Here is a 16,584-nt window from a genome sequence, read left to right on the forward strand (position 1 = left end):
ACTTTTCAACTTAGCTTTGTGCCTAGGTTATTGACCAATGGTAAAGGAAGACAGGTATAAATGCAAATTAACTCACACCCAGGAGGCTGCTCTCTGTACCTGTGGGATTCCAGACACTCTGCCTTCAGAAAGCAACCCAGTAATTATAGAAGACCTGAATGTACAAGTTGATCATAATGTTCATATGGAAATATAAACAAGTAAAAGTCACCAGAAAAACTCTGGAAGAAATAACAAAGGACTAGCCCTGTCAGATATTAAAATATAGAGTTCTTTCTTTTTTTTTAGATTATGCTCATTCCTTTATTTTTCACCTTATCCTCATTACATTGGGCTGGGAGAGGAGGAGTCATGCACCAGTGTATAGATTGTGCTATTGCCTTACTTTCAGGAAGAATTAAGATCCAGGTTCTAATTGTCTCCAAGTTCAGGATCTGGAGGGGAGTCAGAAGAAGTTGGCTGTTGCTGCTGGGGGCTGGGGGCAGCTGGGAAAACAGCAGGAGGAAACAGGCACGGGGCTGACCCTTAGGTTCATGTTTCAGGACTCCCATCTGGGTATCTGAGGATCCTCCATGGAGATCGTGCATGGGGGCTGACAGCAGCCCCTTAAAGCAATGGGGATGACAGACCCAGAACTGGTATCGGGAATTGCAGGAACAACCATATCTGCACTGAGAGGACCTGAAAAGACCTTGTCCTTCCATCTGTATCCCAGAATCCTGGCAGGGCCTCTCCATGAGGACAGGGCCAGGGCTGGCTCCTTGGCCCACTGCTGGCCTCATGAGTGGCCCAGTGTGAGTCCTGCTCTCTCCAGCACCTGTAGACATTGTTACCAGCTCCTGTTGGTGCCTCTCTGCTGGAGGCGCTGGGCCATTGTCTTGGACCATTCACGATCCTCTTCCTCAACTGTTTGCATTCAAGAAATCTCCATTCTTTTAAGAAACGCTGGCTCTCCTGGTCACTCTTGGTTTTAATTGACTGCATCTGTTGGTTTTTCTGGTTCCTTGGTTTCTTTTTCCTTCTTTACTTCCTGGGGTTTTCTAGTAATTTCAGCCTGAAGGCTCACTGTCTCCATTTTTATTCCTAAGTTTTTTGTGCAGCCACAGGGTCTAAAAGCACAGGCAGAGAGTTGGCACAGCCTGTGCTCTGCTGGAATTCAAGTGAGTCAGGAGTGCCCGAATGGAAAAATGTGTTTGCTCCTCTCTACTCCTGACCAGCTCTCTCTGAAGCTTCCTTAATTAAATTTGCTAATTTATTTTATTAGCAAATAAAAGGATGGCAGACCAGTGAAACAGAATGTAAAGAGCTGAAATACAGCCAGGTACCCATGGAGATAGAGCAAATGATACAGACTCAAAGTCAGCAAATAAAAGATGGAATCCTCAAATAAATATTTTGGGGACAGATAGCTATTTAGAAGTAAAATTAAATCCATACCTTACTCTCCACACTAGAACAGTATATTACAAATGTAACAAAAATCTAAATGTAAACCAAGTGCAGTGGCTCATGCCTGTAATCCCAGCACTTTGGGAGGTCGAGAAGGGAGGATCCCATGAGGCCAGGAGTTCGAGGCCAGCCTGGGCAATAAAGTGAGACCCTATCCCAATTTAATATATCTTTAAAAATCTAAATGTAGAATATTAAGACTATCTAAAATCTAGAAGAAAATATAAGTAAACTTCTTTATCATCTGGAGTAAGAAAATCTCCCTAAATATAGCTCAAAATTCGAACTTCCTAATTATGACTCAAAATTCAAAATGTATGAGCTTCAAGTCAGTGACAAGTAAGAAAAAAATTAAAAATAAAGTAGAAATTCAAATTTTAGAAGCAATGAAAGACCAATAATAGAAAGATGGGCAAGACATCTAAATAAAGAGTGAGTTCCCGGGGGAAAGCTGTAAATAGCCCTTAACCATATGAAAATATGATCAATGTCAAACAAAATAGAAGAAATACAAATTGAAACTAAACTGAGATATCATTTCTCACTTACCAGGTTGACAAATGCAAACACTGATGACAAATGATGCTGAGAGGCCCTGAGAAGCAGGCATCCTCAGATATTGAGGACGGCACTGCACAACGGTGAGCAAAACTGCATATGCGCTTACTCATGACCCTGCAAACACACTTCCTGGAATCTAACTTAAAGCTACATTTGCAAAAATGTGCAAACATGTAGGCAAAAGGGTATCTACTCACCGCAGCCAAAGGCCAGCCAGGGACAGCCCACATGTCAAAACAGCAGGAAACTGATGGAATACATTATGTGTGCAATGCAATTGTAAAAAGGAAAGAGGAATCTGGGCAGGGGTTATGTTGAAGTTGTTATATTATTCTCTTGAGTTTTGTATTTCTTTTGGAAAAAAAGTATCATACAATATTAAATTCTGCACCCAGCCCTCTGCCCCCAGGGAGACGGGTCCTGAGAGAAAGTCGGGGCATCTTTTATGAACACAGAGATCTGAGGGTGGCCTGTGCCTCTTCAGGAGCTCACAGCAGCCTTCTAGTTGAGGAGTGTTAATAGAGTTTCTAAAGTTTGAAAGTCACTGCTGTATAAGACTTATGCCTGGCTACTTTACAGAGAAATATTTTGTTGCCATCGCAATTCTTTTCCACTCTTAAAATTTATGAGCCTGGCTGCTCTTCAGACATCCCCTGGCTGCATCCACTTCAGCTGGCATTGTCCCTGGCTGCCGGCATGCAACTGCAGTGAAATGTGTTGCTACAGCTTGAGTTACCTACCTCTTGCCTTTTCAGTACTGAATAGCCCCAAAGTCTCTCTCTCTCTCTCTCTCTCTCTCTCTCTCTCTCTGAGCCCTTAGGAAGCACTGCTCATGGGAGCTAGGGCATTACTAGGACTGCTAGATGTCTTTCGCAGCCAAAACACACAGCCCCCACAAAATCCCCACCCACTCGCCCCTGGCACTGAAAAGCAGCAGCCATGCAAATGAATACATGAAATGGGTAAAAGCTTTGTGTCCAGACAAAAACTTGCACAGGGATGTTTATAGCAGCTTTATTCATAACTGCCAAAACTGGGAAGAAACCACCATGTCTTTCAGCAAGCGGGTGGCAAAATAAACTGTGGTACATTCAGAGAATGCAATATTATTCAGTAGTAAAATGAAATGAGCTATCAAGCCATGGAAACACATGGAGGAAAGTGACACACATGTCACAGAGTCAAAGAAGTCAATCCGAAGAGGCTACCCGCTGTATGGTTCCAACTGAACGACATTCTGGAAAAGGCAAAACCATGGAGACAGGAAAATGATCAGTGGTTCCTGGGGGCTAGAGGAGAGAGAGGGATGGGTAGGAGGAGCACAGGGGATTTTTAGGGCAATGAAACTACTCTGTACAATACTGCAGCAGTGGATACAGGGCATTATACATTGGTCCAAACCCACACAATATACAACACCAAGAGTGAAGCATAATGTAAACTGTGGTCTCTGTGTAACGATGTATCAATGTGACTTCATCAATCATAAAGAAAGGTGCCACTCTGCTGGGAATGTGGACGGCCGGGGAGGCTATGCTTGTGTGAGGACCCTCTGCGCTTCTTGCTGTGAACCTAAAACTGCTGTAAAAAGATAAAATATTTTTTTTAAATGAGATTTTGTTGATAAACAGAATGTGTTAGAGAAATGGTTATGTGCCCATTAAGTGGGAGGTATGTTATGCAGAAATGCCAGCCGCGTAATTTGACCATCTCATGATTTCTTATTCCTGCAAAGACAGACGTGGCTCATAGCTTGGTCCACCCAATGCAGAAACAATATGAATAAGCATTTCCATTCTAGCCTAAACACCTTCCCCCTAATGCTTCCAAATCCTTTATTTCCTTTCCCAACTCAAAAGCAGTAAATTGAAGGTAGTATTTTTAGGATCCTATCTGAATTTTCCACATAACTAACTTCTTTTTTCTTAAATCTTGGCAACTTATGAATCTGCACATATTCCTCTGTCTTGGAGACCTTAAAAAGATTCTAGTGGTCAGGCGCGGTGGCTCACCCCTGTAATCCCAGCACTTTGGGAGGCTGAGGCGGGTGGATCACGAGGTCAGGAAATCAAGACCATCACGGCTAACACGGTGAAACCCTGTCTCTATTAAAAATACAATAAATTAGCCGTGGTGGCGGGTGTCTGTAGTCCCAGCTACTTGGGAGCCTGAGGCAGGAGAATGGCGTGAACCCAGGAGGCGGAGCTTGCAGTGAGCCGAGATTGCACTACTGCCCTGCAGCCTGGGCAACAGAACGAAACTCCGTCTTAAAACAAAACAAAAAAAAAAGATTCTCGTGACATAATAAATTCTGCCTTATTTCCACCCAAGATCAAAAGCTCTTCACACTTAGTTCCACAGGACTGTGGGGGCAGCAGGTGACCTTAGTGGTTGATGTGAATCTCTCAGAGGCTGGATGCCTCGGAAGAGATCAAGCCTTAGGTCTTCCTTCCTGTGCATGCCACTCTGCAGCTAAGTCTCAGAAGGGCATCTGTACTCACATTTGCAAAAGGTAAGCCGAGCATGATGGCTTGCACCTATAGACCCAGCTACTCCGGAGGCTGAGGCTGGGGGTCATTTGAGACCAGGAGTTTGAGACCAGTCTAAGCCACATAATGAGACTCTGTCTCTAAAAAACAAAAACCAAATTGTTTTAAATTATCAAGCCATGGTGGCATGTCCATGTAGTCCCAGCTACTCAGAAGACTGAGGCAGGAGTTTGCTTGAGCCCAGGAGTTCAAGACTGGTGAGCTAGGATCAGGCCTCTGCACTCCAGCCTGGGTATCAGAGAGAGACCCTATCTCTACAAACAAACAAACAAACAACAACAACAACAAAACTTGCAAAAAGTCATGATGGGCATGGAGAGAAGGCACTGGCAAGGAGATGGCTCCCTACAAGTTTCTTACGTCTTCCCTTACATGCTAAATCCTGCCCTCTTTTCCTCCTACCTGGATAATGAGTTTCTTCCTTTGCCCTCTCTGATGTACATCCCACCCTCATTATCTTCCCTTTAGTCTACTTTCCATGTTGTCATTATGAAAACTCTGGGAAGGAAGGAAGCTTCAAAGTCAAAATCCCCTCCTGTTCAAAATTATTTAGGAACCATGAAGTACCAGTTTTCCCCATCAGATGAGCAAAAGAGACAAATGGATATTATCTTATTGGTTTGGATGTAGGGACATAGCTCACTCCATGCGGTGGCAGATACAAACTCCATGCAGTGGCACAGCATTTTGGAAGGACTTCATCTATTCAAATTCAAATGCGTGTTTCCTTTGACAGAGACACCAGTTCTAGGAATCTAGCCTGTATCAATTCAGTCAGTGCACAGAGGTATACGTGTAATCTGTGTTTGGGGTCATATTGTTTGCAATAGAAAACCACTTGTATGATCTAAATGCTTATCAGTATGTCACCGGTCAAGAAGGTTTTGAAAACACTTTGCTAGAGAATGCAACAGAGCTACCATAAAAGGTAAGATCCATACAGCCTGCAAAGAAAGATTCTCCGTATTGTACTTCTGCTGTTATATGATAAGCAAAGACCAGGGTCACATGCTGCTTTTGTAGTTCAGCCGTATGGACTCCCAAGGTGTAAACACCACCCTCCATGGAATCATGGCACCAGACTCCTCAGCAACCTCAAGGACAGGTTTCAGAGTAGCAACTGGACTGTGTCTCACATCCTTGCCTCAGCCCAGTGACGTTCTCCCTGCAGAATCTTACCCTGGCTCACGCCTCTCTTTCATTCCAAAATACAAAGAAGAGCCATGATTCCATCTCAGATCCAATCTAGAAAATCACAGTTATACAACGAGGCCTAAAAAAAGAAAGAAAGGATAAATATTTTAAAAACAAAAAATACAGTGGACAGGCTAGGTGCAGTGGCTCATGTCTGTAATCCCAGAACTTTGGGGAGACCAAGGCAGGAGAATTGCTTGAGACCAGGAGTTTGAGACCAGCCTGGACAAGAGAACAAGACCCTGTTTCTAGAAAAAAACAAAATAGCTGAGCATGGTGGTGAGTGTTTGTGGTCTCAGCCATTCAGGAGGCTGAGGTAGGAAGACCTCTTGAGTCCAGGAGATTGAGGCGGTAGTGAGCCAAGATCACACTACTTACTGCACTCCAACCTGGGCAACAGAGCAAGATCTTCTTTAAAAGATGAAGGAAGGAAAGGTGGGAGGGAGGGAGGGGAAGGAGGGACGGAAGGAAGGAAGGAGGGAGGGAAGGAAGAAAGGAGGGAGGGAGGGAAGGAAGGAAGGAGGGAGGGAGGGAAGGAGGGAGGAAGGGATAAAGAAAAGGAAAGCTCACTAAGGAACCAATAATGAGAAAAGTGTGAGCACAGCTAACATTCAAGAACAACAGCCATTTGGAAAAATGGCTGCAAGTAACAAGCAAATAAAAAAGCAACAAAGTACAATTTTGACATAAGTCAAGAAACATAATGATAAAAACCCTGGGCTCCAGAGGCTCTGTGGAATCTGCTGTACTGTGCATACAAGTGAAGTCCCCATACCCTTTCCCCTCCCAGGCAGACACTTCCCCAAGCCAGGCATAAGCACCCAGATCTGCTGGCACAGAATGGGGAGGTTGGGCAAGACTGTGTGGGAACGGCACAGAGGTGAGGGCCTGGGAGAAAGCATGGGTGACTTGACTAGAGGCCTTGAACTTCCCCTCTCACTGGCCTTTTTCTTCAAAACAAGCCCGCTGACCATCCCTCCACCCCTCCATGTTCCCTGCTGCTCCTGATTGACGGAGAAGAACAAACACATTCATTTCCTAACAAACACCCAAGTGGTGAGACAGCATGTTGATCTGAACCGACATGTTTATCATTCCATCTTTCCCCGTGGCCTTATTTCATTTCGGCAGCTACTTGAGGTCTTGTCTTACCAGCTCTCGAATGTTGGCTGGGAGAGGAGGGGAGACCTAGTGTTGGAGTTCTCAGCCTTTGCATCCCAAAATAGACTTTTGAAACTTCATGGGGAGAAAGAGAGGCCTCAGGGAAGCTCATGAGGAAAAGGCATTCCTCTCACCCACTTCATCCCAGACTTGACAAGGATGCCAGAGTCCAGGGAAGGAGGAAAGGAGAAAACCAACACAGAGCATTCTACACGGCAGGGGGCCTAGTGTCCTGCCCTGCACCCACAGGCCTGACTGAGGGAGGAGGAGCAGAGGGAACTCCCTTTTCCTTTCCCTCTCACTTGGCCCAGTCCCTTCCTGGCTTCTGCCCACCACAGTCTTGGTTCCCTTTGATTCAGTGTTTTGTTATAGCTGTATTGGTTTCACTATCTTTCATCAGTCCTATAACCTCTCTTCCCAACTCCTCTGCCTCCCTTTTTCTCAAAATCATACACCTTTTTTACACTGACAGTTCCTGACGTACAATGGTTTGACTTAGACTTTTCAAACTTACTGTGGTGTGAAAGCAATACACACTCAATAGCAACAGTACTTTGAGGCCAGGCATAGTGGTTCATGTCTGTAATCCCACAAGTCTGGGAGGCCGAGCGGGGTGGATCCCTTGAGGCCAGGAGTTCGAGACCAGCCTGGGCAACATGGTGAAACCTAATTTCTACCAAAAATATAAAAATTAGCCAAGCATGGTGGCGGCGGGCACCTGTGGTCACAGTTGCTCGGGAGACTAAGATAGGAAGAGAGCTTGAGTCTCAGAGGTCAAGGCTGCCACAGAGCAAGACCTTGTCTTACAAAAAAAAAAAAAGAAAGAAGTGGTAGCTGGAGAACACACACAACTGTTCTGTTTTTCGCTTTCAACCATAGTCAATAAATTATCTGAGATATTCAACACTTGATTATAAGGTAAGCTTTGTGTGAGATGACTTTGCCCAACTGAAGGCGAATGTACGCGCTCTGAACATGGGTGAGGTGGGTTAGGCTGAGCTAGGATATTCAGCAAGTCAGATGCATCACATGCACTTTCTACTTAAGATATTTTCCATTGACCCCCAGTTCATTGTGACGTAATCGCATCGTAAGCCGAGGAGCATCTGTATTATTACTATTATTATTATCGTTATTATTATCATTATTATATGTGCACACCAGATGTTTCTCAGTTTCTCATTTTCTTTTCCCAATTGTCTCATGTATTCATTTTTCAAACATTTGTGGATAATCTATGCGCCAGGCATTGTTGCAGGCACTGGTGCTACAGGGGTGGACAAAGTAAACGCGATTTCTCTCCTTTCCCTCTCATGGACCTCATATTCAAATAGGCTGGGGTGATGTAAAAATGGTATCAACACATAGACCATAACACCAGATGGTGATGAAGGTTCTGAAGATAAGTCAGTCTGGAAGAAGGAAGCTGCCAAACACAACTGGAGAAGTGTCAAAAAAGTACATGCCAGTAATCTCAGCACTTTGGGAGGCTGAGGCAGGAGAATTGCTTGAGACCAGGAGTTGGAGGCTTGAGTGAGCCATGGTCATGCCACTGCACTCCGGCTGGGGTGAGAGAGACCCTGTCTCTAAAAAGTAATAACAAAATAAAATAAAAACAGACTGACTTGAATGTCCGTGCATTAGGAAAGGTCTTTGAGAAAGCTGACAGCCTAATGCAGTGACAGTGGCAGTTAGGCATCAACTGCTCAGACTCGCAGATCTACAGATTATTATAAGGTGGAATCCAATATGCTGTGTACAGCAACCGCATTAAAGTAAGGATATCCATCACATCCAAAGGGCGTCTCCCAATAAGGGGCCAAGAGAGGGCAGGGCAGGCTCCTCATGCTCCCTCTGAAAGCACTCGGCCAGATGCACAGTCTCTCAGATCAGGACCTAGGAGCTACAGAGGCGTGCACTAGGCAGGCTGTTAAAGCCAAACCAAGAAGCAGAGCCAAATTGGGAAGGGGAGGTGCAAGGACCACAGAGACTGAGTGCAGGCAGCAGAGGCAGGCATGGGGGGTGGTTGTGAGCTTTGTATATGTATTTTGGTTCATCTTAGTGTGTCCACTTAATGGAACTAGAATAAGTCAGCAATTTCCCTGTGATAGTCCATAATTAAAATAAATAATACCATGTTAACCAAAGAAAAGACAGTTGAATAAGAGGTTCTTGGCTTCATTAAGCCCATTAGGTCAGTTTCCTTCTGGGAAAGGCACAATGATTCCTACCGTGCCAGAGAATTCAAGTGAACCCTGACAGCTCTCAGGATTAGGAAGTATTTGATCAAGCATGGAAGACAGGTTTCAGGGGTGGCTAAAGAGTGTCTGAGCCTGACCGTGCAGATGCCACGTGTAACTACACTGTGGGAGGATAGCATATATGGACAGTAAGTCGCCCAAAGGGCTTCTGATTTTTGACTTATTATAAAAGCATACTGCGCATTCCAGAAAATGCACACATCATAATGTACAGTTAAAGGATTACCATAAAGTAAATACCGTCATGCCAAGAAGTAGCGCACTGCCAACACTACAGAAAATCCCTTATGCTTTCCCCAGCCACTGACACCTTTCCTTCTTAAGGGTAAACACAAAAGTAAAAAGAAATGCAAAAACCCAGGTAACGCATGCTATTCAGCTAACAGAATATTACAGAACCCCACAAAGTTTCCTTAGGACCCTTTCCAATCATCTTCCACCCCTCAATACCAGAGGCAACCATTATAGGCTGTTTTCCAAGCTACATTAGTTTTGCCTATCTGTGAACTTCAACTAAGTAGAATCAAACATTAGGGAGTCTTTTATTTCTGGCTTCTTTCACTCAGTTTAATGCATTGTGATTCATCTATGTTCTTGAATGTATCCTTAATATTATTGAATAATAGTCTATCATATGGAAATAACACATTTTGTTTATCTGTTCACTTGTCAATAGACATTGCAGTGGTTTCTAGTTTTTGGCTATTTTGAATAAAGCTGCAATAAACAACCCTTTTATGTACATACATTTTCATTTATCTAGAGTACATGACTAGGACTAGAATTGCTGATCACAGATAAATATATTTCATTAAAACAGAAACTACCACACAGAGTTCCAGAGTGGTTGTGCTGATGCCGGACAGACGAGCCCCCATATTGGGGCTTAGCCTGGCAGGGTTCTTGGCTTCACCCAGGAAAGAATTCAAGGGTGACCCGGCAGTGTTAAACAGCAACTTTGATGGCAGCACAGTGCACAGCAGCAGCAGCAGGGGTACTGCTCCTTGTGAAGCAGGGCTAACCACAGGCAGTGTGCCCAGAGTAACAGCTCAGGGGGGTTCTGCAGTGATTCTATACCCACTTTTAATCACAGTCAAATGAAGGGGTGGATTATGCAGAAATTTCTAGAAAGGATGGTAACTTCTGGGTTGTCAGGTCATTGTCATGGAAAGTGGTGGTAACGTCTGGGTGTTGCCATGGCAATGGTAAACTGACATGGCACTGGTGGGCATGTCTTATGGAGAGGTGGTTTTGCCTGTTGCCTGTTTCCGCTAGTCTTCAATCTGGTCTTGAGTCTGAGCCCCGCCTCTGGAGTCAAGTCCCGCCTCCCACCTCAGTACCAGCTTTACACTTCCACCTGCAATGCATGAGACTTCCAGCTGCTTCACATTCTTTGCCAATATTTGGTGGTATCATTCCTTTTCACTTGAGCCATTCTAATGTGTGTGTAGTTGTACCACCTGGGCCTGGAGTTTCCTTTAGCGGAAGGACTTTCATTTTGTTTTTATTTCTATTTTTATTCATTTTAGATTTGAAATGGACATTTGGACTGTTGCCCAGGCTGGAGTGCAGTGACACAATCATGGTTCACTGCAACCTCAACCTCCCAGGCTCAAGCAGTCCTCCTGCCTCAGCCTCCCAGGAAGCTGGGACTAAAAGTGTACCACCATGCCCGGCTAATTTTTTTTTTTTTTTTTAAGAGAGATGAGATCTCACTATGTTTCCCAGGCTAATCTTGAAATCCTGGGCTGAAGTGATCCTACAGCCTTGACCTCCCAAAGTGCTGGAATTACAGGCATGAGCTACTGCATCTGGCCTAGGACTTAGATTTTGAATTTAGTATCTTTAACTGATATAGAGCTATTCAAATTTTCTCTTCATCTTGCACTGGTTTTGGTGAACTCTGTTTTTCAAAGAAATATCCTGTAACATCTAATTTGTTGAATGTATTAGAAGTCTCCACTATGTTAACTTGTTATTGTTTTAATAACTATACTTTGTAATGTTATAGTGAGAGTGTAATTTCAACCTCCACTTGTTTGCTATCAGTGTCATATATTTTAAATTTGCGTAAGTTAGAAACCTCACAATAGATTGGTATAATTTTTGCTTGAACAATTGTTTGCTTTTCAAAGACATTAAGAAATTGAATATAATACAGTATCTTTTTTGTTTTACAATATTCAGTTTTCTCCACTTCTTTTCACCTGAAAGAACTTTTAGCTTCTCCTCTAATTCAGGTCAGCTGGTGGCGAATTCTCTCAGCTTTGTTTATCTTAAACTGTCCTATTTCACATTGATTTTTGACAGATATTTCTTCCTGGATATAGAATTATGGGTTGATGGGTTTTGATGAGAAGCAGCTGAGTTTATATGTCATTCCTCTCTATGTAACATGTCTGGTTTTCTCTGGCTACTTTAAAGATTTTCTCCTCTTTTGATTTTTTGCAGTTTGACTCTACTGGGCCTAGTTGTATTTTTGTTTTATTTATCCTGCCTGGAGTTTTCTGAGCTTCTTGGAGGCTTATGGAAGCTTATATTTTAACCAAATTTGGGAAATATTTGGCCATTATTTTCTCAAAACATGTTTCCGACTCATTCTCTTTCTGTTCTCCTTCTAAGACTCCATCTCTCCATATGTTACACTATTGAATATTGTCCTACAGATCAATGAATCTCTGCATACTTTTTCTCCCTGATATTAAGATTGGATAATTTGCATTTATCTATATGAATGTAAGCAGAGTATGCTTTGATCATCTTCCATCTACTGTTAGGTCCATCCAGTGAAATCTTCATTTCATACATTTTACTGTTCTAGAATATCCATTTAGTTCTTTTTACAGTTTCTACTTTTTCCACTGATGTCCCCTTTATTAAAATTTATTATGACCATTATGTATGCTAGGTTGCTGTCTTTTTCTTTTTGGTCTTCTTTTAGATCTGTGTGTTTTATTCTGGCAGTCAGTTAATGTACCGGTGGTTCAGCTTGATCCAGCTGAGGCTTGCTTCTGGACTTTGATATTGATATTGTGGGTCTAAAGTAGCCCTTACTCTTGTTTCCTTTTTTTTTTTTTTTTTTTTTTTTTTTTGAGGCGGAGTCTCACTCTGTTGCCCAGGTTGGATTGCAGTGGCGTGATCTTGACTCACTGCAACCTCTGCCTCCCAGGTTTAAGTGATTCTCCTGCCTCAGCCTTCCAAGTAGCTGGGATTACAGGCACGTGCCACTATGCCTGGCTAATTTTATATTTTCAGTAGAAACAGGGTTTCATCATGTTGGCCAGGCTGGTCTCGAACTCCTGACCTCAGGTGATCCCCCTGCCTTGGCCTCCCAAAGTGCTGGGATTACGGCATGAGCCATCGCCCCTGGCTGAGTAGCCTTTACTCTTTGACTGATGTAGTCCTGTCGCTTAGGCATGGCCTTACTGTGGTCTCACTTGAATACTCAGAGTGTTCAGCATTCTGTTTCTGGCAAGGCAGAACTCCTGTGTCTCCCAGCTCTCCACGCACTATACAGTCTCTGGAATTTCCGTTCAATCTAGCAACTGCTCACTGCCAGGTCTTGCAATTGACCTACACATAAGCATAGCTTAGCATCTAGCCAGTTAAGTGGACACTGTGCAGACTTTTAAACTCCTTCTCTGCGCAGTTCCCCATTCTTTCTGATAACCTGTCCTGCAAATTGCCACCCTGAGCTCCAAGCAAGGCCTCTATTATGCAGTGAGACCATCGATCATGCTCTGGGTGGATTCCACTTCCTCTCGCCTCCAGCTGCAGTTTGGAAAATGCCCTCAGGTGGCAAACAGAGGCAATTTTGGTGCCCACCCTACACTTTCCTCCTCTTTCAGGGATCACAGTTCAATCTTGCTGTTGCCCGGTGCTCAGAAACAATTGCCTTGGCTGGTCACCATGGCTCATGCCTGTAATCCCAGCATTTTGGGAGGCTGAGACAGGAGGACTGCTTGAGGCCAGGAAACCAGCCTGGACAGCATAGTGAGAACTCGTCTCTATAAAGTAAATAAATAAATTAGGTGGGTATGCAGCACATACCTGTAGTCCCAGCTACTCTGGAAGCTGAGGTGGGAGGATCACTTGAGCCCCGGAAGTCAAGGCTGCAGTGAGCTGTGATCGTAACCACTGAACTCCAGCCCGAGCTGCAGAGTGAAACCCTGTCTCAAAGAAACAAAATGTCTCATCTATTTTGCCCATATTTATAGTTGTCGATGGTGGAAAGGTTAGTCTGGTATCAGTGACTCCATCATATGGCAAGAAATGAAAGTAAATTGCCAAGAGTTTCATTGTCTTTTTAAATTTGTACTTTAATGATTTACAAACATCATCATATACTGGTTATATTTTACAACATGTTGTCCAACTTTTAGAACAAACAAAAAAACACTTCAACAAATATAAAGTAAGGAAACAGATTTTTAAGTAGCTTGGTTTTCAAAAAATTCATTTTGAGGAAAGCAGAGCCATGGACAGGTCTTCTGCTGGCGGTGCTGCTACACTACCTTCCGCCACGCCAGCAGAGTCCCTGGATGCTGGGATCTAAGTGCATTTGGCAGACACAGCTGAGAAATAGATGTGTAATGTTAATAAAAGAAACAGTTTAAAAATGCATGATTTACTCCAGTCTGTACCTATGTTTTTTATATTTTTGTCTTCTGCAGCCCTCTCATTTCCTTGGAGCTTATTAATTATTGCACTTGCCAGAGTCATCATTCTAATAATAAAAATGCTAAATCTAAACTTTCACTTTTTTTTAACTGAAACTCTCAATTCTGCCTGTAATCTCAGCTACTTGGGAAGCTGAGGCAGGAGAATTGCTTGAACCCAGGAGGCAGAGGTTGCAGTGAGCCGAGATTGCACCATTGCACTCCAGCCTGGGTGACTGAGCAAGACTCTGTCTCAAAAAACAAACAAACAAACAAACAAAAAACAAAAAAAGCCCTCTCAATTCTACTGGAAAATATAGCCTAAGGTTCTTTTTTTTTTTTTTCACTTTAAGTTCTGGGATACATGTGCAGAATGTGCAGGTTTGTTACATAGATGAACATGTGCCATAGTGGTTTGCTGCACCTATCAACCCATCATCTAGGTTTTAAGCCCTGCATGTATTAGGTATTCATCCTAATACCCTCCCTCCCCTTGACCTCCACCCCACAACAGGCCCTGGTGTATGATGTTCCCTCCCTGTGTCCATGTATTCTCATTGTTCAACTCCCATTCATGAGTGAGAACATGTGGTATTTGGTTTTCTGTTCCTGTGTTAGTTTGCTGAGAATGATGGTTTCCAGCTTTATCCATGTTCCTGCAAAGGACATGAACTCATTCGTTTTTATGGCTGCATAGTATTCCATGGTGTATATGTGCCACATTTTCTTTATCCAGTCTATCATTAATGGGCATTTGGGTTGGTTCCATGTCTTTGCTATTGTAAATAGTGCTGCAGTAAACATACGTGTGCATGTATCTTTATAGTAGAATGATTTATAATCCTTTGTAACCCAAGTTTTATTTCAAAAAAAAAAGTTAAAAGTTTCAACCAAGCCAGAAGATCATAACTACGGACAAAAGAAAAAGAGCATGAAATATTCAGTTTTCTACATGAGTAGCTAAAGTATATAATATATGTGCATTACTTTTACTCAAAGTTACTTTTTTCTTATAGAGACAGACTCTTGCTCTGTTTCCCAGGCTGGAGTACAGTGAAATAATCATAGCTCACTGCAGCCTGCAACTCCTGGGCTCAGGCAATTCTCCTGCCTCAGCTTAAGAAGCTGGACTACAGATGTGTGCCACCATGCCCAGCTAGTCTCTTTGTTTTTAAAATTTTTTTGTAGATACAGGTTCTCCCTCTGTTGCCCAGGCTGGTTCTGAATTCCTGGCCTCAAGTGATCCTCCTGCCTCAGCCTCCCAGAGTGTTGGGATTATAGGCATGAGCCACGGCACCCACGCTCAAAGTTGCATCAAAGTTGCCTATGCGGTATGGAAGCCATTTCTCTTTATTCTAATTGCCTCTAACGAAGCAAACATGTTTCATGTCTAGATTATCTGCAGCCAGATGGGGAAAGCATTTAGGATCTAGAACTTGTCAGATAATAGGTGTAAAATTATGTTTGGGTAGCTGAAGAGCAAAGGAAGTTGGTAGAATCATGTAACGCCTCACCACATTTAGGATACAGAACTAACACACTGACATAACTCAAACAAGAGCCTCTTTTACCTGGCCCACTGCCTCCGTCCGTGCTTATTCCTTACCACACCTAAATTCCAGACACACTGAAACTCTTGCGAAAATACTTGGTGATCTTATGCTTTGCTTCCACCACTCTCTCTGCTGCGCCTCCTTGTTGTTTCTGAGTGGCAAGCTCCTACTCTCCTTTTACAACCCAGTCAAGGATGGCCTCTCGACTACCTCTCTCTGGGTATATTATTTTTTTTTTATTATTTATTATTTTTGATATGGAGTCTTGCTCTGTCGCCCAGGCTGGAGTGCAGTAGGAGATCTTGGCTCACTGCAAGCTCCGCCTCCCGGGTTCACACCATTCTCCTGTCTCAGCCTGCCTCGTAGATGGGACTACAGGCACCCACCTCCATGCCCGGCTAATTTTTTGTATTTTTAATAGAGACGAGGTTTCACCATGTTAGCCAGGATGGTCTTGATCTCCTGACCTCGTGATCTACCCGCCTCGGCCTCCCAAAGTGCTGGGATCACAGGCGTGAGCCACCGCACCCAGCCCTCTCTGGGTAGTATTAACAGTTCTCTGACTTCCAGAGCCCTTGGGAATCAAAAAGGAAGGGCTGAGGTGGTATATTACAGCAGAGATGGAAATGCAGTGGGAGGGAGAGCGAGACCACCCAAGACCACCCCACAGCAGGGAGAGTGGAGGAGATGGCCTGGGCGGGGCCTCTGGCCTGTGGGCTGTTGAGGAGACCACAGCTGGCACTGAAAGCCTGCCTAGCCTCACCCTGTGTAGCTCCTGGGGGCGACACCTGAAAGCCGTGAAGGCAGGCAGTGCCTGCAGACAGGCCGGAATTGGCTGGAGCCTCAAATGCTGCTCCGCGTTCTGCCCTTTTTCCTTGGCTTGCTGCCCGCAGTTGTCATCCTGAACTTTCCGACAGGGAATTCCTTCCCTGTGTTTAGATATGATGCTGAGCCTTCTCAGAACTGCCCTGGTAGACATCCCTTCCCGGGCAACGGCCCAGAACGCATCTGTGTCTTTCTAAAACAAGGATGGGCTTCTTGACTCCTAGAGGGGCAACAGAGGGTGTGAAGGGAAAATTTCAGACTTAACACTTGAATGTGGCTGGGGAGGGTGATGTTTTGTTGTAATACATGTGTCTCCTCCGCTCAACATGGCTCCAGAGGGCAGAGACATAGCCCTGTTTAGCATGGCTGAGGC

The sequence above is a fragment of the Theropithecus gelada genome, chromosome 7a, assembly GCF_003255815.1.
Source record: "Theropithecus gelada isolate Dixy chromosome 7a, Tgel_1.0, whole genome shotgun sequence".
Lineage (NCBI taxonomy): Eukaryota > Metazoa > Chordata > Mammalia > Primates > Cercopithecidae > Theropithecus > Theropithecus gelada.